The sequence below is a fragment of the Lithobates pipiens genome, unplaced genomic scaffold (assembly GCF_037356315.1).
Source record: "Lithobates pipiens isolate NorthernLeopardFrog02 unplaced genomic scaffold, aLitPip1_a1.2 Scaffold_16, whole genome shotgun sequence".
Classification (NCBI taxonomy): domain Eukaryota; kingdom Metazoa; phylum Chordata; class Amphibia; order Anura; family Ranidae; genus Lithobates; species Lithobates pipiens.
The window spans coordinates 299,796,694-299,820,889 of record NW_027507748.1 but is presented as its reverse complement, the minus strand read 5'-3'; the positions used below and the strand labels follow the sequence as shown (position 1 = coordinate 299,820,889).

At 38.8% G+C, this 24,196-nt stretch overlaps 1 protein-coding gene across 3 annotated transcripts in view; it reads left to right on the top strand.

Moving 5' to 3' along the window:
* TAFA3 (TAFA chemokine like family member 3) overlaps nt 1-24,196 on the top strand; it is a 670,905-nt gene that overhangs the window by 219,323 nt on the left and 427,386 nt on the right. The window lies entirely within an intron of this gene.

The window sequence follows — 24,196 nt, the reverse complement described above, 5'->3', positions numbered from 1 at the left end:
TCTGACCATGGTTCATGTTACACCCTTATTTAGGGTGTAACATGTATAAGGTCACATTCCACAGCTCCCCACTATTAAACTGTCCCTTAACTGAATTATGCAGTTCTTCTCCCTGCGCTCACATATTTTGATTTGAGTGTGGTGTGGCTGTGCGTGCCTTTTACCACACAACCACCTTATCTATTCACAGATCCATTCATAAATGGAAGACCACAATTACCATCTGCCACCATTGCAGAGGGACTCATAGAGCTCAGTAGAGCACAAGTGTGGTAACATCAAACATCCAAACCCAAAACCAAAGGTCTGTAACCCCATATGGATTTGGGGTTGGGGTGAGAGCCTACAGGAACCTAAGCAGTGCCCCCAAGATGTACGTTTGCAATGCTCTGCAGCCTCCAATGCAAATTTTCTTTTTAATAAATAAACATTTTTATTTTATTAATAAGAGTGCATTTAAAACATTTTTGCAAGTGGTGAATTATGCTTTTAATACACTGGATGTTTAGGTTTAGTTGAAACATCACATACTGAGGATTCCTTGCATAAGAACTAAATTCTACACAACAAATAGCTATTTTGTCAGCTTGCATCTATGTTTGCCAAAAGTCATAGGTAAGTTCTAAACTTATAGTAAAGCAATGCACTTGTTAAGATGTATACCAGTATATGCATAAAGGGGCAAATCACCTGCCTCACATTCTTCTCAAATACACGTGACAATATGGGGCATGACCACGGTAAAGATCACATTAAGGGAAGCAATAAAGACTGGTGGCCAGGGGGCAGCAAAAACAGGCTTAACCACCCCTGTCCACCAACCTGCATTGTAATAATACAGCCCGGAGAGGGCTGTACACATGCCGCTTTCAAGATGCTTTGCTTGTCAGGTTCAGCATTTTTAACTCAGGGCACAGAGTTCAACAAGTGGCACTGACGGTCAAACTTGCCTATAAAATGAAATGGAGCTGCCTGGCAACCATGAGCCGAACACTCAGCTTGCAATTGTGGCACAGTCCCACGGTGTAAAATTGCTGTTCAGCAATTTAGAAATAAAAGTAAAAAACAAAAAAAAAAAGTCATTCAGGAGGTGATAGTATCACATTCTGAATGTTTGTCATTTGCTGCTGTACCACCCTCTGAAAATCAGTCCATGGTAGAGCACATTTCAGTCAATGGTAAGCAGTACGGCAACATTGAAAGATGTCTAATGCCGCATAAACACAATCGGTCTTTTCGGCAGACTTGGTCCGGCGGTCCGGAATCCGTCGGACAATTCGATCGCAGGGATATTCAATTAGCGGACCTCCAGCTGTTGAAGAACTACAATTCCCATGAGGCATAGCAAGACTCTGACAGCCACAAGCATGACACCCAAAGGCAGAGGCATGATGGGACTTGTAGTTTTGCAACAGCTGGAGGTCCACTAATTGCAGATCCCTGGTGTATGGGCTCCAGCGGACTTTTTTTTCCCAAAAGTCAGACGGACCTGGAAATAAAACATGTTTCAAATCTATCCGATGGATTCAAGTCCGACAGACTAAAAATCGGGAAAACCATTCGTCTGTGTGCTAGTCCGACGCAGCTATTGGCTACTGGCTATTGAACTTCTTTGTTTAGTCCCGTTTACGTCATCACGTTCAAAACGAATGGACTTTTGAATGGACTTACTCCGGTCATGTGTGGCCAAGTTCATTTCGTTCAGAAAGTCCGCCGGACCTCCGGCAAAAGTCCATCAGACCTTCACCAAAAGTCAGTCGGGAAGACCACCAGACCTAGTTCATCGAAAAGTCTGGTCGTGTGTATGCGGCATAAAAGGTTCACAATGATGCTGGTCCCAGCAGCTGCTTGTACTGAATTTCCCTGTGCTCCTCTGCGTCCCCATACACAACGAAGGAAATGAAACCCTGTGCTATAGACTGTGTTTCCACCCTAATGTTACACCTCTGGATGCCTGAACGATAAATTGCAAAGTACCGGTGCTATCACACAATAGGAAGGCAAGTGAATCCCACATCTGGAAAATATTGGGAAATATTGTGTCACTTCGCTTTCAATGCCAAATGGAGCATCAAGTGTAGAATGGAGTGTACGCAGTTGTAGGGGCGGGCATTAAAGTGTCCCTAGTATATACACTTTAAACCTCAGAGAAAATTTTGCAATATGTGATGAGGCTGATTCACAAAAGGAGTTGAAAGTTGACATGGAATACATTAATTTATCCGGTCACAGGAAAAGTTAATTCCTCTTTACTTATTTGAGCTTCACATGATTGGATAACTATAGTGTAAAGATTCTCATATCCTTTAGTAAATTAGCCCAGCTTTACTGAAGTAAGAGGATCATCGTTATAGCCATACAACTGGAATTTTCAGAAAAAGATATCAGTAATGTCACTTTCTTGATGGGTCTACTTTAAGTCTTGTGTGCAGGAAATCTATTTCTGACCTCTATACACAGGAGAAGTCACCCGAAGATGCTTTAAGCACAGACATAATATGCATTGCTCCCCTGTTACTTTCTGTGGTGCTTTTACCCTTACAATATGTCTTCTACATGTTTAATAGGCAGATTACAATGAAAAGCATGCCTTTCCTCACTTTTAAGAGATGCAAAGCAATTTATGAACTGGGAAGGTCCCTGGGGTTGTTTGCACAATAAATGAATCTGTTACATAGAGCAAAAAGTGCTTTAATAACTACGTTAGAGGAAAAAAATACAGCAAAAATAAGTTTTACAAACCAGATTTGTCCCTAGTGACCATTGCAAATATAAATATATGTGAAAGAACTTCTCAGATTACAGATGTTTATTGCATTAAGCGACAGATGAATCATTTATAGAAGAAAGGCTATATCGCAGAGAGCAAAGAAAATATGTTTTCATAAGCAGTTTTCTTCTCTTTTGCTGCTTTGCATGATTGAAGGTAACTACAGCCTTGAAATGAGGGAAAATTGCTAATCATCAGTATACTTCAAAGTCCAAAGAGATGTACATACATGCATATAATTTTAGACAGATATGCCCATTCCCATATATCTATAGCTCATATATATATATTGAACTTGATTTAATGAATAAAATATGTGCAATATGTATGAGCCAAATATTTCTAATTAAATTCAGAAATAAAGTCCAATGCTTATGACTTGAAAAAAAGTGAAAAGGTTACTATTTGTTTGCTATTAACCCAGTAGAGCAATCTTTTTCCTCTTAGATATCAGACTGGATGTAATAAGTGTATCTTTTAAATCAGTGGTCATCAACCCTGTCCTCGAGGCCCGTAACAGGCCAGGTTTTATGTATTACCTTGGGGAGATGCAGGCTAGAATACTGTAATCACTGAGCAGCAAATGACATCACCTGTGATGTATCTCAGTTATCTTGCAAACCTGGCCTGTTAGTGGGCCCTGAGGACAGGATCGATGACCACTGCTTTAAATGGTGACACAAGTCAAAGTTTGTATTTCTTTTTCCTGGAGTCTTGGTCTGATGGATCAAAGAGGAAGTATTAATAGTGTCCATCATGCCATATAGATAGGTATCTCCCATGGAAGGATGTCTCCCATCCAGGGATAGGTGTCTCCCATCCAAGTCCAACAGACTAGTGAATTCATTGGTGTCAAAATTTATGTTGTCATTAAGTAATGCTGTCAATTTTATGTTAACCATGGTACTATGGATTCTGTCTCACTTCATCAAGCTTAGAGTGGGGATCCTCCAGGTCATTGTAATTTGTTTGGTAGCTGTGACAATGTGGGTGATTCGAATATGTTCACTGTGAAAAAAGTAGGGGTGGATTTATTTAGGGGGGCTTCCAATGTGTCTTTCTGTAAAGTTCATGAAAGGTCCATATTGATGAGATAGTATACAGTAACGGTAAAGCTGCATTAAAAGAGTGAAAGATAAGGAATGTATTTTTATAGCCACAAATATTTTTGAGTACTGGAGTACTGGAATAGGCAGCAAACTTTGAGACAGAAAATAGGATTAAGGGTGCATTCATACTTGTGAATACTCCCTGCCGTCAATTATATGTGAGAACACCAGCAGGATGTCCCACAATTAGCTTCAAGTAGGTAGCTCTACTAGGCAATGAGAGGCTGCTGGTTCTTGCAGCATGAGCAGTTACCGGTACATGTCAGTGGGCATGACTAACTGTGAGAGCCGGCAGCCTCCCATTGCTTTTAATGGGGCTGCCTTATTGCAGCTAATCATGGGAACCCCTACTGGAGTTCTCACATGTATTCACAGGCAGGGTGCATTCACAAGTGCAGCAAACATTAGAAATTTGGCAGATGAAGTCTAGCTTCAGAAACTTTGAGGGAGAGCATGCAAAATCTGGTCCAGTTCTGCATAGAAACCAATCATCTTCCAGGTTTTATTGTCAAAGCTTAACTGAACCATCTGAAGTTCGAAGCTGATTGGCTACAATGCACAGCTGGGCCATATTCTGTGTGCAACAGTTTTAATAAATCCAACCCCCCCCCCCCCCATTGTGTGGCACTTTTACAGTGATGGAGCACCAAAATAGGCCAAAATGTGGACACACATGGCACAATTTACTTTGCAGAAAACATTCGAAATGTTGCTGCTAAGGTCCAACAGCAGAAACAATGTATGGCCCCTTTACATTGGAGAAGTACAAGAATAAGCTGAAAACTTTGAGATGCAGTGCACGATTTGGCTACAGGGCAAGCAAGAAGCTCCAGCACATACTGTGGATCCAATAATCCATGATGTTCTTACATCTAAGAATATCTACAACAGCCCTGCGACATTGGACATGGATCCTGCCACTGTCAGGAAATGCAGCCAAGAGGTTCTTTGTGCTCCCTCTTGGATATGGGTAGCAATCTTGCCATTTTCTTAGACTGAATCCTAGGGTCCTTATGCATGTATTTCAAAATGAAGGAGCCAATTCACCACAAAATACATGCAGCAGAGGAACCCAAGTCTTTAGTTTTGCTGAAGACAATAGTTTCTTTAACAATTTCCCTCCACTTGCATACATCTACCTGGGTAAGGGAGGTGAAATGTCCCCCATGGTATCAGGGATCCAAAGGATGTCCAGTAACAGTTCCACTATTTCATACCCCATACATGCTGGGGTCTAGTGGCTCTGAGGTGTCACAAAATGAGGCAGTGTCAGAACTACCAGGGTCACAAAAGTCACAGTTGCGACTGGGCCCAGGTGTTTCTCCACCGCAGGAGTCCCCAAGACGGCACGGACATAGTTACCAACTATCGGGATAGATAGACGCGGCTGCAAGTGCCCGCAGATAACAGTGTGAGGTTTCACATCTGGACAGTGTACACATGCCAGAAAAGAGATGTATCCCCCTACCTCTCCCTCAGAAGCAGATCAGGCTCCCTAAGGCTCCCTTTGGGGCTTGCTCACTCTTGGTAAGCACATCTCAGATGCGGAGACTGCGTTGAACTAATTGTATGACATGATTCATCTGCAGACTACGTGGAATGAGACCACTGAGTGGGGGGATTAAAGGTGACTACGCTTTCTCTGCCACCAAGGTACAAGAAGTGGGGCATCAGTAACAAGTGCATGCTGTGGATCCAAAAAAAAACAAAAACAAAAAATAAAATAAAATAAGCAATCAATAAATAGAATATACTGTACCTCCCACCAAAAAGCTTGAAACACCACCCCCCCCCCTTTTTTATATAGAAAAAGTATATAAACTTGAATACTATATGCTGTAGTATATAAGTAACTTGAAAAGTATATAAAAGAAAATAAAAAACACCAGTATAAAAAGACTGTGGGGTTGGTTTACTAAAACTGGAGCATTTAAGATCGGGTGCATATCTGCATAGAACCCAATCAGCTTCCAGGTTTTATTGTCAAAGCTTAAATGAACAAGCTGAAGTTAAAAGCTGATTGGCTACCTGCACAGCTGTGCCAGATTTTGAGTTCTCTAGTTTTAGTAAGTCTCCCTCTGTGTGTGATTGTTTGTGTGTCAACCACTAAGAAAATAAAAAGACACATTATGAAAACGATTAGGAAAAACAATTATTACATAACATATGTAGAATAAGTTTGGACATGACTTTTTCTTCTGCTGCCAAAGAACTATGCAACACGCTGGGCACTATTTAAAACAAAACCCCAGATGCAAAATAACAGCAAATGCCTCGTGCCAATGAATCTCAACTGAAAACAAGAGTACATTTAACCTACACGCATGCCCTGTATTATGATTGTTTTTGCCATATTTATCGACTTATCCTAAATCTATAGTAGCCTAGTAGTATCAAGGTTTTTCTTTTTAGTAGACATTCTTTGTTAAAGCATTTTCAAATGAATATATAATGTAATATGCTCACCTAAACATGAAAAAAATACCTTCCATATTTCTGAAAGCCAGCCTTGAGAGGAAAGGGTTTATTTGTGTGTATCTGTTCATACCTGATTGCAGTTCCCTCATAATTGAAGGAATTCGTGTGTTTATTTATTTTGCATTTTGGCTTCTAATGGCATAACTTTTTTTTTTTTTTTTAAGCGTTAGTACCTGATTAATAGTTAATTCATTTTCAAATGTTTAATATCATTCAGTACTCCCTATTTACAACCAGCCTGTTTGTAGTGTCTTGATGGCCAGATCCTGTATCCTATGGCTCCTTAAACTGATATTCACCTGAAATCTGGAAGCAGCGCTGTACTGGGCTGTTTTGCTATATAACATGAGTATACAACTCTGGACAGTATCTCCACTGCAAACTAGGGAGCCATAAGAGGCAAACATAGGTATCAGGATACTACAGGTTTAACAATCTAGAGAAAAGGGGCCCCCAGTATTAAAAAAAAAACTGAATTATATATTCAGTATATATTTTAAAAAAATAATTGAAAAGCATTTATGAGCTTTTTAACATTTAGCAAATGTCCAATTAGCCCATAGAAATATAATTTTCAAAGACAAACACAATTTTAAATGTGTTCTGTATCCAATGGGCATTCCGGAACCCATTTTAGCATTATTTGGTCTTCCCATTATTATCTGTGAATGAAATGAGCTAATGAGCTAACCATAATATGTATATATATATATATATATATATATATATATATATATATAATGTATGAATATGTATGGCAAAAGATTTGTCAAACAAAGGATATTTGTAAATGAGCTAACTTTTAACTTTGGACCAAGCTCCTAAGCACATAAAGGTAGTCTAATTCTGATCTCTCCTGTTTTTACTCTGTTTCCATAGTTATGGATGAATGATATTTTAGCTGGGTACTATGCATTTAACAAAAAGACTCCTAGTGAAAAAAAAAGAGGTCTGAGATAATGTCCCAGAGCTCTGAAATAATATCTTAGAATTTTGACATAATATCTCAAAATTATGGCTTAGAATGTCAGTGCAGTCTTTGAGAAAGCAATTAGATCTATTTTTTTTATTCTTTTTTGCACAACATTGTTCTAACTGTTCTATTCACGCTGAACCTTAGCACCTGACAGTCAGTATGTGTTTGAAATCTGAACTTCACAGCTAGAGCTGCACACACTGCAGTGGATTTAGCTAAAGAGTGGAAAGTTCACTTAGCTCAGTGAACATGTGCTCACTTCAAATATCTTGACATGCAAGGGAATTGTCCCTTGCACAAGACTGGTTGATTGAAGTGATCACAGCTTCATTGGAATAGGTGAACATTCTATTTCCTTTGTAAATCAAACCCGGAGAGTCTTAAAGACTAAAGGCACCCTGTTACATGACCATTCATTTCAATAAAAAGCTTCTTTAACATTTTTATGTTCCGAGACTGCTGCTAGGCACCACCATCTTACATGGTAGGGCAGCAGACTGAAGGCTAACTCACACCAGCTGCTGCACTGCGGAATTGCTACTGATGCACGGATCTCAGCGCATTGCACTGTTCACTTTTTTTAAAAAAACTTTGTTGAAATTTCACATAGATATTTTATTACGTTCAATTGGCAACTACAGGGTGCAAGATGGTAGATTGCAACACAGTGGGGTGAACTGGGCACACAGGAGTCAAGGCATTTTTCCTTGTCACATGGTGGGAGTATACTTGAATAGTCACCCAATGCAGTTCCATCGCACCTGGTGTGAATGGGCTCCAAATTCTCATGCTGTCAAGTGACATTATATAGTCTGTACACAAAAAGTTATGTAGAGAGGTGAGGGGAGGGTTGTGTTAGTAAATCTACTAGTCTAACTTTCTAGCAAGTTTAAAGGCACGTTGCAAATAAATAAAAATAATTTACGGACAAAACACTGCAAAGGGTGTATAATTTTTTATTTTTATGTGCTTTTACTTCCGATTTTTTAAGCTGCTGAAATTTTTTTTTTTAAATGGCTATCTCCGGGTAACCTATACTTGACTTTTGTTGTGATTGGCTTACGTTGTAACACCTTGGTGACTCTCTAGCTGTTGCAAAACTACATGTCCCAGCATGCTCTGCCCCCATACTATACATACAGCATCTGGTTGGCAAAGCATTCTAAAACATGTACAGTAGTTCCACAGCAGCCTGACAACCATGGCCTGGGGAAGGCTGTTTTAGAGGAAGAATACTGTAAAAGCAGTGTTGTCCTGAATACTGCACATTCAATCAGCAAGGTAGTATAAAATGCACCTGCATACGCAAATAAATCTATTTGTTTCTAGTGACTGATGGCAAGCAAAAAGGCCAATTACTAGGTTACATTTACCCTTTGGTCCCACACCTACAGAGAATTGCAGGTGTATTCACAAAGGGGGGCTGCACTTGGATCATATCAATCACATCCCATTTCTAGCTGATGTCCTAATTACTGCTAGCTTTATATACTGGTTGAAAGACATTTGGGGAACATGCCCCAGATGCTGTATGAAGCAACTGAGATTTATTTGATGAAAGCTCTACAACTAATAGCTACATGGGGTTGAAAATCAATAATGTTTTCCTATGCATTTCAGCTAGGCTACAGATAATAAGCAATGAGCACTACCCCCAACCTTGAAGGAAGGAACAACACTCATCACATTCTAAGCAGACAGTTAGTAGCTGCATGAGATGTCTGGAAACCAAATAGATCAGAAATGCAAGAGTTTGCAGCTTCTAAAACATCCTACATATGTGTCTCTTAGATAATTTTCCAGAATTCTGAGATATTGGACATGATGCGTTGACGACTTTTAAATCAGGGTTTGTCATAACTAGTACCTATTTCAATGCTTCTTTTTAGCATCATTCATGAAATCTTTGGGCATTTGCTTTGTTATGTGATTACAAAACAATAACTAGTGATTGCATTTTTAAGTTAGCTTTCATTTCAATCGATTGCCAGACATTAAAGTATAACTAAAGGCAAATCATTTTTTTTCTAGTTTTGAACAAAGCGGATATGTATTAGATCACATTATTTTATTGCCGCCTCTTACCCTGTTTGCGAGATTCACCCCCTCTATGTGCCCTGTTTACCTTTATCATCAACAGTGAAAGTAAAAGAAAATCCCAAATATTGAGTTGCTCCCAAAACATTAATAGAGGAGACATTTTCCAAATGGGAAACTCGTCCTGGTGACTTTGATGCGGGGCAATGAATTTTGTTAATTTGCATTGATTTCCTCTCACTTCATGTTTCAGCTATGGGACAGCAAATGAACGTAAATCTTCCTAATTGAACATAGATGGCAAAAAAAAGGAAAAGGAAACAAAGGGGTTTATTACCCTCCCTTACTCTGTACAAAATGAAAAAAAAAGAAAGGTTTTGCCTATAGTTTGACCTTCAATGGTATTGCAGGATCTGTCCAGAGTGCTGATTCTGTATTGGTAAAAGTTTGGTAGTGAGATTGATTCATTTTGAATTCCATTGAATCCCTGTTGTAATAACAGCAAACCTTTCTCTTATGCCGCGCACACACAACCAGACTTTTGATGGTCTTCCCGATGGACTTTTGGACTTGGCCAGACACACAATCACATCAAAGTGATGGCATCCCATCATATCAAAGTCTGACGGATTTGAGCGTGATGATGTAAGACCAGACTAGAATAAGGAAGTTCATAACCAGTAGCCAATAGCTGCCCTAGCGTTGGTTTTTGTCCATCGGACTAGCATACACACAAGCGGATTTCTCGATAGGAACTGGGTCTGGTGGAGTTCCTGTGAAAAAAATTGAAACATGTTCTATTTCTAAAGTCTGTCAGATTTTTGGACAGCAAAGGTCCGATGGAGCCCACACACGATCGAATTGTCCGACGGATTTGTTCCTTCGGACCTTTATTGTTGAAAAGTCTGGTTGTGTGTACGTGGCATCAGACATGTGAATAAGCAAGGAATAGTTTAAAACTATAATTACATTGCTGGGCATTTGGTACCTTTTGGTAAAAAGCAAAAGGTAGCACATACATAAATTGTATTGGGACTAAGAAGAACAAAGTGCCTGGCATCATTTGGCAATTGGATTAGGTGTTGGAGACCATTCTAAAAGAGCCTCTGATGCTGAAGAGTGTATGGGCTGTAATCGGGATAGAAACTTTTTCTCACTACCCTTTGAATTATATTGATACCATCTTTTAGGCCTTGTGTCTGGGACTGGTATGTGTGAAGCGAGTGAGTGTAAGCACCTTTCTTTAATAATAATTTTTTTCTACTACACCAGAAATTTTTCTGTGACATGGAAGCAACACTAGCAGAACAGATAAGACAGACTGATACACTATTTCATACAAGTGACAAAAAAAAAGAAGCAATTTTAACATCTCCATGTTTGTTTGTTTTTTGCTAGCATTTGAAATCTTTCCTTGTTTGTTGAATCCTGTATATTTTGTAGAAAGTGGTATTTTGAATATGCCCAAAACAATATGAAGATGGCAGTATGGGACTGAAAATTAAAAGCTTCCTTGCTCATTTAACTTATCAACCTATAATTGTGTACATGACCCTCTTTTTTAAGCCCAGAGGAGCAATTGTATTAATGCGGTGCCATCGCCGATAGGTAAGAACAGTATTTAAAGAATAGCTTTCCCTTACAGTGGAAATGCAACTCAAAAAGTGAAGATTTGTTATACTAATGAGAACTATAATTGTGCCTAAGCAGCATTATGAAAAAAAGTTAATTTTGTCTTAAATTGCTCCTGAAATGTAGCATTGCATCTCAAAGACTTATCTGAGCAGTGTGAGATCTAAGGCACTGTGTCTCTGCTTCTGACTGCTAGTCTCAGAAGATTAAGAGTGTGATTTGGTGGTGTCACTGCTATGTACTTCAGTCTTTTTTGCTGAAATCCCTGACACAAGAAAAAAACTGTATGCCAGTAATGGTGAACAATCAGCTGCAGGGGAACCACACTGGTGACTAGGTTACAGCTGTACTTAGAATGGTTTGCTCTCTGTCAGCTTTAGGCTGGCAAGGATATCGGGGGACTAGATGGCTGCCTGGACAAGCTGTGCTTAGGATGGATTGCTCCAGACCCTTGTTCAGGTGTCTGGTGGTCTAGGTTGTTTCCTTTTGGGGGGGGGGGGGGGGTTAAACAGGGCATCCCATTTGGGTTAAGCTGAGGAAGAGGGAGGTCCCTAGAAACATGTTTTGTGATCTTGGATTCTAGGTGGACATTACCATCCATCTGCCATTGACAGTGGGAAAGAGCAAGCCATGGCATTACACATGCTTACTGGGTTGTCAGAGCCATTTTCTCATTAACAGCTTGTGCCTTCACAACATGCTTAGACTCTCCTGTTGACTTGTGAGTGCACAGCTTGTATAACAGTGTAAATTTGCTTGCCCCTCAAAATAACTCAACACAGCCATTAATGTCTAAACTGCTGGCAGCAAAAGTGAGTACACCCCTAAGTGAAAATTAGCCTGATCCTCTCCCTTTGGAGACTGGGCCGCAGGGCAGTATTCCAACATAATGACCCCAAACACACCTCAAAGAAGACCACTGCCTTGCTAAAGAAGCTGAGGGTAAAGGTGATGGACTGGCTAAGCATATCTCCAGACCTAAACCCTATTGAGCATCTACGAAGCAAACTCAAACGGAAAGTGGAAGGGGGGGGGGGGCACAAGGTCTCTAACATCCACCAGCTTTGTGATGTCATCATGGAGGAGTGGAAGAGGACTTCAGTGGCAACCAGTGAAGCTCTGGTGAACTCCATGCCCAAGAGGGTTAAGGCAGTGCTGGAAAATAATGGTGGCCACACAAAATATTGACACTTTGGGCCCAATTTGGACAGTCTCCCTCCCTTCCCCTCTCTTTGTTTTGCAATTCCTTTTTAATATTGCTGTTTTATTAAAGTAAAACTATAGGCATCATTTTTTATTTTCATTTTGGATAGACTAAGAGAGGGTTATAACCTCTCTTATTTTTTTAAATTTTTGCCAGCGTTGTTCCATTTGTGAGATTTCCCTTCACTTTCTGCCCCATAGCCAAATTAGGGAGTGAGAGGAAATCCCTGCAAAATAAGAGAATTGTTTGGGGTCCCCTAGGTCACCAGCGTTAGTGTCCCTAACCTAAAATGTTTGCTTTACTAAAACTGAGAAGCTCGAAGCAATTCTACTAACTCACACATAAACTTAGAAATACTGAAATACCAGCCTTCTGGCAAAATCCATATTAGTTGAAATGTCATTGCAGACTTAATAGGTGAGATAAAAATTGTGTTAAGACGCACTATACATGTGAAACCAGTTAGGCTGTTGCCTGAACCCTGTCCTTGTGTTCGACCTTCTGTAACTTTTAAATGAAACCAACAAGCTGTGTTGAAGGGGAAGATAATTAATTTGTTTGTTTTCTCTATCTCTCAGTGTGTCCAATGTTCACAAAGTCCTTCTTGCTGAGTACAGATCAGTAATAAATGAAGCTCCAGACATTGGATTTTTTCACATCATTGCTGCTGTATATAAGGAGGGATTAATGTGTGCATGGATCTTCAAGGTCTGTGTGCAATACATTTGGGAATCATTATCAGAATTATATAAAACTAGTATCAATGATATCCAGCACTACTACTTTTTCTTCGGTGTCCATCATAATCCACCTCTAAAATGAAAGGGCATCCTAACTTTGGTGTATATCACAATGCTCTACTGCCCACCTTATGACAGCACTACATGCATTATGGAAATACACCAAACAAATCCTCAATGTTTGAAGTATACATAGAACGTTCTTACACTGCCAGCATACAAAATATAAATCCTCTTATTTCTGGTTGCGTACAGACACATACTGATGAGTCTGTGAAACCTAGAGATATGGTAAAACTGAATTTTAATGTAAGTGGTGTACACTTTGATGTTCTTATATTAGCTATTTTTGCATTACAGGCACAGGGAAACAAGAATTTATGTAGAACATCTGCAGTACAGGGGGTTCTCTTTACACCTACAGTTTTGGAGTCTACTAGAGCAATAGTGGAGTATATATCTATATAAGGGTACCAACGCAAAATATTATTATTAGAAAAAAAATTAAAATTAAAACCAGCCAAACAGATGTTTGTGCGTATATGCACCCACACCTATGCCTGGTACCAAATTAGATGTTGTCTGCTGCAGTCAAAACAAGTCCGCTCTGTTAGTGAGTGAGCTGTGAAAAGCAAATATAAATGGACTGCGCCAACTAAAAACGTGTATCACCACTTCTATATGCAAAAACGTTATATTCCTGCTATTATATACCACCAATTCTAATTGAGACCATAAACCTAAGTATCAAATAATAATGCCACAGTACCTTGTTATAAGACTTAAACACTCTATATATACGTCATACAAGCCAACATATAAATACGAAAATGCCAAACAATATTAATTAAAATACCATAAACTCAATTATAATGAAGACATGGTAAAAAACAACCATTCAAAAAAATGTATGTGCTATAAATCACTACTACTGTGAAAATAAATAAATAAATATATATATAGATATATATATATATATATATATATATATATATATATATATATATATATATATATATAGTTAAAAAACAATTATATCACAAGTAAAAAAAGTCCAACAAAACAATCTCATAAGTGTTTCCAAGTGACTCAGTGGTTAGCCTCCTTTCTTGTTGCTTAATCACAATTAAGGGTGATACTTAACTGCACTATTAAGCAACAGGAAAAGGAGGAAGGCCCCTCACTGGGACTATCCAGATTATGATACATCAGTCACTTGGAAACACTTATGAGATTGTTTTGTTTGACTTTTTTTACTTGTGATATAATTATTTTTTCACTATATATTTTTCTTTCACAGTAGTAGTGATATATAGCACATACATTTTTTTGAATGGTTGTTTTCACCATGTCTTCACTATAATTGAGTTTATGATATTTTAATTAATATTGTTTGGCATTTTCGTATTTATATGTTGGCTTGTATGACGTATATATAGAGGGTTTAAGGCTTATAACAAGGCACTGTGGCATTATTATTTGATACTTACGTTTATGGTCTCAATTAGAAGTGGTGATATATAATAGCAGGAATATCACATTTTTGCATATAGAAGTGGTGATACACATTTTTAGTTGGCACAGTCCATTTATATACTATAGTGGATTATAGTACTATGATATAGGTGGAAATTTAGGGTATATCCTTTATTAGCTAACATAAGTTATTAAACACACACATTGTCATGCCTTCAATTTCATTGTCAGTCTTTATACATTTGTACAAATGTATAAATCCTGACAAATGGACTAAGTCATTAATCAATAAAGGACATTTACTGTACATACATATGATCTTCACCCTAATTTCCAAGATCCAGTGTACAATATCATGGAGTCTATTGGTGGAGATAAACAAACACGTAAAACCTATTTTGGCCTAGCTTTACGGTTGTGTGAAACAAGGGAGTTATATTCACTTATGCCCCTTACACATGACTGGACTTTCCGGAGGAAAAGGTCCAACAGAATAATTTCTTCGGATATTACGATCATGTGTGGGCTTCAGCTGACTTTTTTTTTAAAAAAGTCTGACGGACCTAGAAATAGAACATGTTTTAAATCTTTCCGACGGAATCAATTCCTATCGGGAAAACCGTTCATCTGTATGCTGGTCTGACGGACCAAATACGATGCCAGGGCAGATATTGGCTACTGGCTATTGAAATTCCTTTTATACTCCATTTTTATTTTATTTTTTCACTACCTACAATGCCCATAATTGTTCTTTCCTGAAAAAAATAAAAATTATGTTAAGGTGTTACAAGTAAACTTTATCTCCATAAGAAGTCTGTAAATATTACAGTTGGATCCATTATATATTGCATGCCCTGCAAATCTATTTAAAAAAATATATGGTTATGTTTCTGCACATGCTCAGTTATCTGTCAGTATCATTAGTTCCTCAGGGTGTCTGATGCATGTTTGTATTTAACATGGTGTTGGTCTGGTACAGCCTACTCTTTGGTTAGAGAACTACTGTGCAATGCCATAGAAACTGACTTACTGAAAAAAAGCTGTATCTCCTGCAGGGTTAAACAAAATGAATGCCTTAAAAACATATGAGCTGCAGCACTTTATTATAAGTTCATCTGCATTTACTGTTTTCTCTTACTTCTCATGTAAAATACCTATGGAACCTGATGATCCAGTCCACCTAATGCAGCTCCCTGTAATGGTATGGCAACGATGCTGCACTGCTCCTGAATTCAGAGCACTGTTGCCACTTTAATATAAGTTGTGCTTGCTTGCACTACAGTGGGATGATTTTTTTTTCTTTTTTTGAATGGCGGTGGGGCTATCAGCATTATCACTGATAACTTACAAGAATGTGGTGCTTGGCCCACCTAGCACCCCTATGTCTTTATGGATTGAAAGCACTCCCTGTTGCTGAAGCTCTTCAACTGGGAGCTACAGTGCCTGAGTGGGAAAGTGTGTGAGTCAAAAATGAAAGAGGAAGGTAAAGGAAGTTTTTTTTTAAAGTTTATGTGGCTTGTACATTACATAGTAACTGGGCTTGGTACTTGTTTAGACTGCCATTCATGAGCCTTTAGTTGTACTTTAAACACAGATTCTCCAGCTTTGTTAAATAACAATGCAGGGAGCAACAGAGATGTGTAAGTTCACAGTCTCTAAATGTACCTCTCACTCTTACTGTCTCTCTTTTTGCAAACTGTCAAATGCGCCCCTATGTCCTCCAGAATGTCCCAGAATGGTTTGTGGTATTTTTGAGTCTACTTCAAATTTTCCCTGTTGCAGCAGATGACCTCCCAGAAAAACTGGCAACAATGAAGTAAAATTATGTAACCCACAGAAACGAATCAGATTTGAGTATGCTGATGTCAAATAATTAGAAGGTTTTTTTTTAAGGTTTTAATAATTACTGTGTTTTTTACATAATTCCTTGGCACTTCAATATAGGACAAGCTACTTTGTAGGTTTCGTTGCTTCAGTGAAAATCTGATTTGCATGAAGGATTGTATCATTAAGTATCCCTGGGAGAGCTCAGGAGGGATAGAGAGGGTAATATCCTATGGTAATCTCAGCTAATTCATTGAGTATTGGGGGAATCGTAATTGCTATTACAATTACAAATGTCAAGTCAGACATACAAAGTTTTCCAGATGCAAGATTCCACATAGCCAAGAATGTGGGCACAGGTTTATTTGGAACAACGTCATGGTAATTATTGGGAACATATTGTATGCCTTATCATCTCAACAAATATTGAAAGAGAAGTATTGGGTCTGCATCACATAGATGAATGCAGCATTGGCCTGATGCTGCATCTGTCCACCACTGCTTCTAAGACTGAGAACCAAGTGATCAAAAACCACTGGTCACTCAGATCACTTAGTTTGTAGGGTTCAATATTGAGTTGGCCCACCGCAGCTATAATAGCTTCAACTCTTCTGGAAAGGCTGTCCACAAAGTTTAGGAGTGTGTCTATGGGAATTCTTGACCATTCTTCCAGAAGTGCATTTTTGAGGTCAGGCACTGATGTGGATGAGAAAGCCTAGCTTGCAGTCTACACTCTAATTCATCCCAAAGGTGTTCTATTGGGTTGTGTTCAGGCCAGTCAGGTTCCTCCACCCCAAACTCACTCATCCATGTCTTTAAGGACCTTGCTTTGTGCACTGGTTCAAATCATTTGGTTGTTTTTTAGGGGTTGGGCTCCAGTGAAGGAAACTCTTAAGGTGTCAGCATACCAAGACATTTTGGACAATTTCATGCTCCCAACTTTGTGGGAACAGTTTGGGGATGGCCCCTTCCTGTTCCAACATGACTGCGTACCAGTGCACAAAGCAAAGTCCATAAAGACATGGATGAGCGAGTTTGAGGTGGAGGAACTTGATTGGCCTGCACAAGTCCTGATCTCAACCCGATAGGACAGCTTTGGGAGGAATTAGAGCGGAGCCATGCCTTCTTGTCCACATCTGTGCCTGACCTTACAAATGCGCTTCTGGAAGAATGGTCAAACATTCCCATAGACACACTCCTAAACCTTGTGGACAGCCTTCCCGGAAGAATTGAAGCTGTTATAGCTGCAAATGGTGGGCCAACTCAATATTGAACCCTACGGACTAAAACTGGGATGCCATTAAAGTTCCTGTGCGTGTAAAGGCTTACTTTTGGTAATATAGTGTATCCCCTATGGTTAAGGTCCTGAAGTGGTTAATAATGCAGCTAAAGGAAGAGTATTCTGTCAGCACTTTATTATTCAAAAACGTAAACTTTATTCACTCAAATATTTAAAGCTGTCATTGAATGCTATTTGTTGTGAATCCTGGTCTACTAACTTTAGGCCAGTTCACACCAGACGCAGTTCCATTCAGTTCCGTGCGCTTTTTTTCTGCACTAAAAATGCATGCACAGTGTTTTCCATGTATTCCAATGGCTCTAGTTCACACCATGCAGTCAGTTTTTGGTCAGTTTCCGGTGTAGAAACTGACCGGAAACTGACAGGAACTGACTGTATTGGTGCATAAAAAACGGAACTGCATGGAACTGCATCTGGTGTGAACTGACCCTAAGGCTAATAAATCTTATTAGGGTCGGCTCACACTAAAAGACGGTTGGAAAAATACACATTCTTTACACGTTTTCTGGACCACAGGTGAACACACTGCCCTTATGCTCTGTGTGTGGGTGTCAATGTATTGGTAATAGCACCCCAAAACGCAGATCACAAATGCAGTGCATTTTTGGGCACTAAATTGCATGGTACCGCAGTATCAGGCAGTTTAGCGCACTGCATTTTGAAAAAGTAGTGTTTGCATTCAAATAAATGGGCTATCAAAATGCACTGGATGGGAACGTGCGGCATTCGCACAAGAATATGCGTGATTGAAAACATGTGTTCCATTGTGAACTGGCCCTAAATTTCTATCTTAATCAGTAGAGGTGAATAGGAATTAAAGCCTAACACTATCTCTTCTTATAAATGTTCTTCCCCCCCTCCTCCCACCTATCCTGCCTACCCTGTGTACTGCAGCTGACATTACAATACAAAACAATTATAGTCAGAGGAAAATTGCTGTTATTTTTAGATTTCATGCCTGGCTGCCAATGCTGCTTCTAATGTTTTGTTCATTCATTTTCTTTTTCCAATATAATGCACTCACTTTCAGACAAACACAAATAAGTATTAGTATTTCCTACTTTGCATTTCACAACTGTTGTTTTTCAACTGAGGCAGTCTAAAAAGTATCTTCTCTATCAAAGCAGCTACAAGTTAATTCATTTGGTTATATTAACCACTTTATCCCACTATAAAACATATCCTGTGAAATAAAATAAAAAATATAATTTCTAAATACATTTAGGCCAATATGTATTCTGTTACATATTTTTGGAAAAAAAAATCCTAAAAAGTTATAGCGTCTACAAACTATGATACAAATATTGGAATTTTTCATTTTATTTGTTTTTTTCATACTAGTAATGGCGGTGATCAGCGACTTATATCAGGAGTGCAATATTGCAGTGGAAGATCGGACACTAAGGGCTAGTTTACACTTGCTTCAAAACATGGCTTTGGACAGGCTTTGTTAAAGTGGTTGTAAACCCTCCCCCACAACTTTGTCCCATGTAAATCAGCATAAACCAAAGACATGCAGGTAGGTTAATTGGCGTCTGTCCAAAATTGGCCCTAGTGTATGAATGGGGACCTTGGATTGTGGGTAGGGACCCATGTGAGTGTGTAAAGTACAGGGATAGGGACAATTGTAGACACTCAGGTTGAACTAGATGGACTGGTGTCTTTATTCAACCTTACTAACTATGAAACTATGAAACTATGAAACTATAAAAATCCCTAATGAACACTGCTTGTAGATATCTCCTTACTTGCTTAGTATTGTTGTAATCATTTTTGTTCTTTAGAATGACGTCACTGAGCATGCCCAGATCTCCCCTGATTTATGGCACACTCTCTATGTCTTATCTATCTGTTATCAGGACTTACTACAGCACACCACTGATATCCCAGGAGGCTTCATAATCACTCAAAGCTTCCTTCTACACACCATGTGACACATGCAGTGTAAAGCATGGCATGGGACAGCATTACTGCACTCTTATCAGCTGAAGCTGATAGTACTCACACAGGCAAACACTAGATAAGCAGCACAAGTAAATACTATGAAATAAAACAAGTCAGCTATGAACAGGGAAGCAGGGTTGCCATAGAAACGTTGGATTGAGAAGGAGGCTTGGTTAACAGTACAGGAAGTGCTCAATGTAAGGGCGGAAATACACTCCACTGTGGACTCAGAAAACAATACTTAAGATGGCACTGCCTTACCTATGGAAACAAGTTTTTTTTAAAGTTTCTTTAAACGGTAAGTAATATGCAATTTGGGCTGGATTACAGTGGCTATAGTTTGATAATTACTTATTATAATGGACTAAATGAAAAGAAGCATCAGAGTGGGAGAGTTTACTTCCTCGTTAAAGCTCTCTGAATGCTAATCAAAGCTCCTGTCACTAAAATGGTAAGCTTACAGTCCTGTTTACACCTTGCTTTTGCTTGGTGCTTTGATGAGGCTTCGGTGGAGATTCGATGAGGTTTCAATGAGGTTTTGGTGGAGCTTCGATGAGGCTTTGGTGGAGCTTCAATGGGGCTTTGGTGAGGCTTTGTGTGACTTAAATGAGGCTTCAGTGGGACTTCAGTGGGGCTTTAAGAGAGCTTTGTTATAGACTTCTATGGAGGCTTTAAAGACGCATGGAAGCACCACTAAATCTACATGGGTTATAATTTTTTAAGCAAAGCCGAAGCAAAGCAAAATCAAGGTGTAAACAGGACTGTAAGCTAACCATTTTATTTAGTGACAGGTGCTTTGCTTTGACTGGCGTTCAGAGAGCTTTAACAAAGACCGTCCGAAGCCTTGTGTTGAAGCAAGTGTAAACAAGCTGTTAATGTATGTTGAAGCCAAAGCAAGTGTAAATGAGCCCTAACTGACACTTTTGACACTTTGTGGGAACCAGTGACACCAATACAGTCATCTGTGCAAAAAATATACACTGTCACTGTACTAATGATACTGGCTAGGAAGGGGTTAAACATCTAGGGCGATCAAAGAGCTAAATGTGTGCCAAGCCAGTGTTTTTGTGCACTGTGGGTAGGGCTTTTACTAAGGTAATTGATGGATTTTCTTTTCCGGCATTGCAGGGAAAGAAAATCTATTATTTCCCCTATATCAAGCCGAAGCTCTGCCTTGTTTAAATATATATATATATATATATATATATATATATATATATATATATATATATATATATATGATTCTGCACACAATGGCCTCCCTGTAGCAGTAAATCTGCTATGGGGTGGTCATTAAATGATTAATATACAGTATTAATAGTGTGAAAAACAGGTTTGAAAGGACATGTGTGATCATAATGAACTGAAATATACATAAAATGGTCAATATAGCTGCATTAAAATGCAAATGTAAGAAGAATTAACATTTTATAAACAGTTAAAACTAATTATAAATATAAAATATGGTGATATGTTATTTGACCTAAACATTTTCCAATGACAGAAGATAGGCATACTGCATTAATGGAATCCTGTCATGAGAGAAAGATGGAAGCATTATTGATCTGCCATTCTAAAAAAGCTAGTAGTGCGGTTTTCAAGCTGACCCTCTTCAATACTAAAGGGCCCAATTCCAGCCAAGACCTTTTTGTTTGCGATATAACTTCTGTCAGATTTTTAATGTTGTTTCTGCTTCTTCTATTTTTATTCCCATCACCAACACAAGAAGTAAGGGGAAATCCCCGTCTTATGCGTACAAAGAATACAAATCCTGAAAATGTGTTTTCATCTGGACTTCTATCCTCTGCGGGGATATTTCCCTTAGTTCCTGTTCTGTCTAACACCTGTGAAATAAGAAAATGAAATGAATTTCCCAAAAGAGTACACAGGCAGCAATAAAATGTTAACAGAAGTCCTAACCATTCCACATTGAAGTTGACCTTTAACCACTTTAAGACAGGGCCTATTTTTCAAACTTGTTGTTTACAAGTTAAAATCATTTTTTTTTTGCTAGAAAACTTCTTAGAACCGCCAAACATAATTTTTTTGTTCTACCACCCTAGAAAATAAAATGCTGCTTGTTTTAATATTTTCTGTCACACCGTTTTTTTTTAGATTGTGAAAGATGATGTTACTTTAAGTAAATTGATACCCAACATGTCATGCTTCAAAATTGCGCTTGATCGTAGAATGACGACAAACTTTTACCCTTAAAAATCTGCAGGTTGCATGTTTTGAGTTACAGAGGAGGTTATTATCGCTCTAATGATCATGGTGATACCTCACATGTGTAGTTTGAACACTGTTTTCATATGCGGGCCCTGCTCACGTATGCGTTTGCTTCTGCACACAAGCTCAGTGGGACGGGGCGTGTTTAACATTTTTCATTTCATTTATTATTTATTTTTACACTGTTCTTTTTTTTTTTAATTGTGTCACTTTTATTCTTTTTTTTTATTTATTTTTTTATTTTTATTTTTATTTAATTTTTTATTTGTAAGACTTTTATTCTTATTACAAGGAATGTGAACATCCATTGCAATAGAAAAAAAAAGCATGAGGGGTCAAAAAGACCTCAGATCTCATATTTACACTAAAATGCAATAAAAAAAAAATAGTTTGAAAAAAAAAATTTTGCTTTAAGAGCTTTGGGAGGAAGTGATGTTTTGACGTTGCTTCCGCCCTGCATTGTTATGGAGCCGGGTGGGGGCCATCTTCCCCTCACTCCGCTACATAGCACAGAGGACACAGGATCTGATTGCCTCCACTGCTACAGATGGCTTCGGTAAGTGGTGTAGGGCACCAGAGTGCGGCCGGAGGGGGTGCTCTCTCCCTCCGCCAATAAAAGTGATCTCGCTGTGTATCCATCGCAGAGACCACTTTTATCTGAAAGTGGACCCCCACAATTTTTTTTATTATGGCAGCTAGCTGCTGCCATAACAACGATATTCCTCTTTAAAGTACCGCCGTATAATGACGGCAGGTGGTCTGTAAGTGGTAAAGGACAACAAGCATAAACAGTAGAGATGGGCCAAACACCCCCCTGTTTGATTTCCACCAGAACTACTGAACAGGGGAAAGGCTCTGCCCCTAACCACAAACTTCATTGAAGTCTATGGCCTTTTTTTTTTTTACAATTTTTTTTACCATAATCTTTTTTTTTTCGGGTGTCAGCAGGGAAGCCAATTGACAGCAGATAACTCCTCAATTGGTAAGGACGCCACGGCCAGCTTCCTGGCTCTAAGGCTCTGCTCCTTAACAACCATCTTTTACTGCACCTTAATTGGACAACGTTTAGCTAAATCAATGCTTAGATTGCACTGTGCAGCACGCAGTGCATTGCAGGGCATTCGGTGGGGCAAACACCCGCCGAAGGGCATGCAAATTCGGGTGTTTGCTGAACGGAGTGAACAGCCATTGTTCAGCCTGAACTCATTCTTGGGCTGAAGTGTTTGTCCAACACTAATAAACAGTATGCAACTACAATTACAATTATAGGTACAGTTGTCCTTTAATGGAAGTGCACCACACAGCACGCTCCCAGCACAGAGAGTCTCAACGGGAGCCCCAGGTCCTTACTAACGATCGGGACCCAGATTGGCTATCATAGTAGTAATCAGTCACTGTGAAGCTCAACCCTGTGTTTCTCTCACTGCGAATGAAGAGGAAAGATACATCCTTGCAGAGAAAAAAAAAAAACAAGTATGTGTAAATAATAATAATAATAATACATAAAAAATTTTGAAATACCTAGATCAAGGTTTGATCTAGATCAGTGCCAGGGTTAGTGTATGGGTCAAGTAAGGGCCTAAGGTCAAGGTCAGAGTCAGTATATTTTGAGCAGGATTTAAAAAACAAAATAAAACATTTTTTTAAATTAGTATCAGTGTCAGTTAGTGTCAGCTGCAGTCATCAGGAGAAGTAAAATTTATTTTGGGTTGTTCTTTGGTGATAGGTCACGGTAGTAACAAGAAACATACAGTTACATTTAAAAACTTTTTTTTTGTTACATTTTTTACTTTTTTGGGCCAGTTTTCCTTTGATCATGAAAAAATATTAATAAAAAATCAGGAGATATCCACTACCATTTACCACCAAATGAAAGCCCGATTTTTCCTGAAACAAACCAGGTATAATCCAACTAGATACAAAAAGTAGTTATGATGATATATACGATTTTACTAACATAACATAAAGCTGCAAAATTGTGCTTAGGCATTAACATTTGTTTTACCCTTAGGCAGGAAGGGGTTAATATTTCTTGTATTAGAATGTCTGACTTCTGACATATATGATATAATACGTCTCCAGGCCAAAAGTTCTATCTCCAATGTTCTAACTATTTAATCTCTCCTGCAAAGTAAGAGTTCTTATACTCACCTCTTCAGTAGACCATGTTTCCCACCTTCCCTCTGTTCCAGTGCTGCAGCCTCAATTAGTGTATTTGACACTTCCAGGAGTAACAGTTGCCGTTGTCTCCCACCGCTTGCTGCTATTACATCCTCTGACTTCTACAGCACAACAGGACCCAGCAGTGACGTAGGGTACGGATTGGAAAATTGAATTATGGCATGTTGCAGGACACTTGCATCTGACACTCCTGAAAGTGCTGAATGATGACGCGGACAATGACTATGGTGTTGAAACAGAAGGAAGGTAGGAAACATGGACCACTGAAGAGGTGAGTATAAGACCCTTCTTTTGCA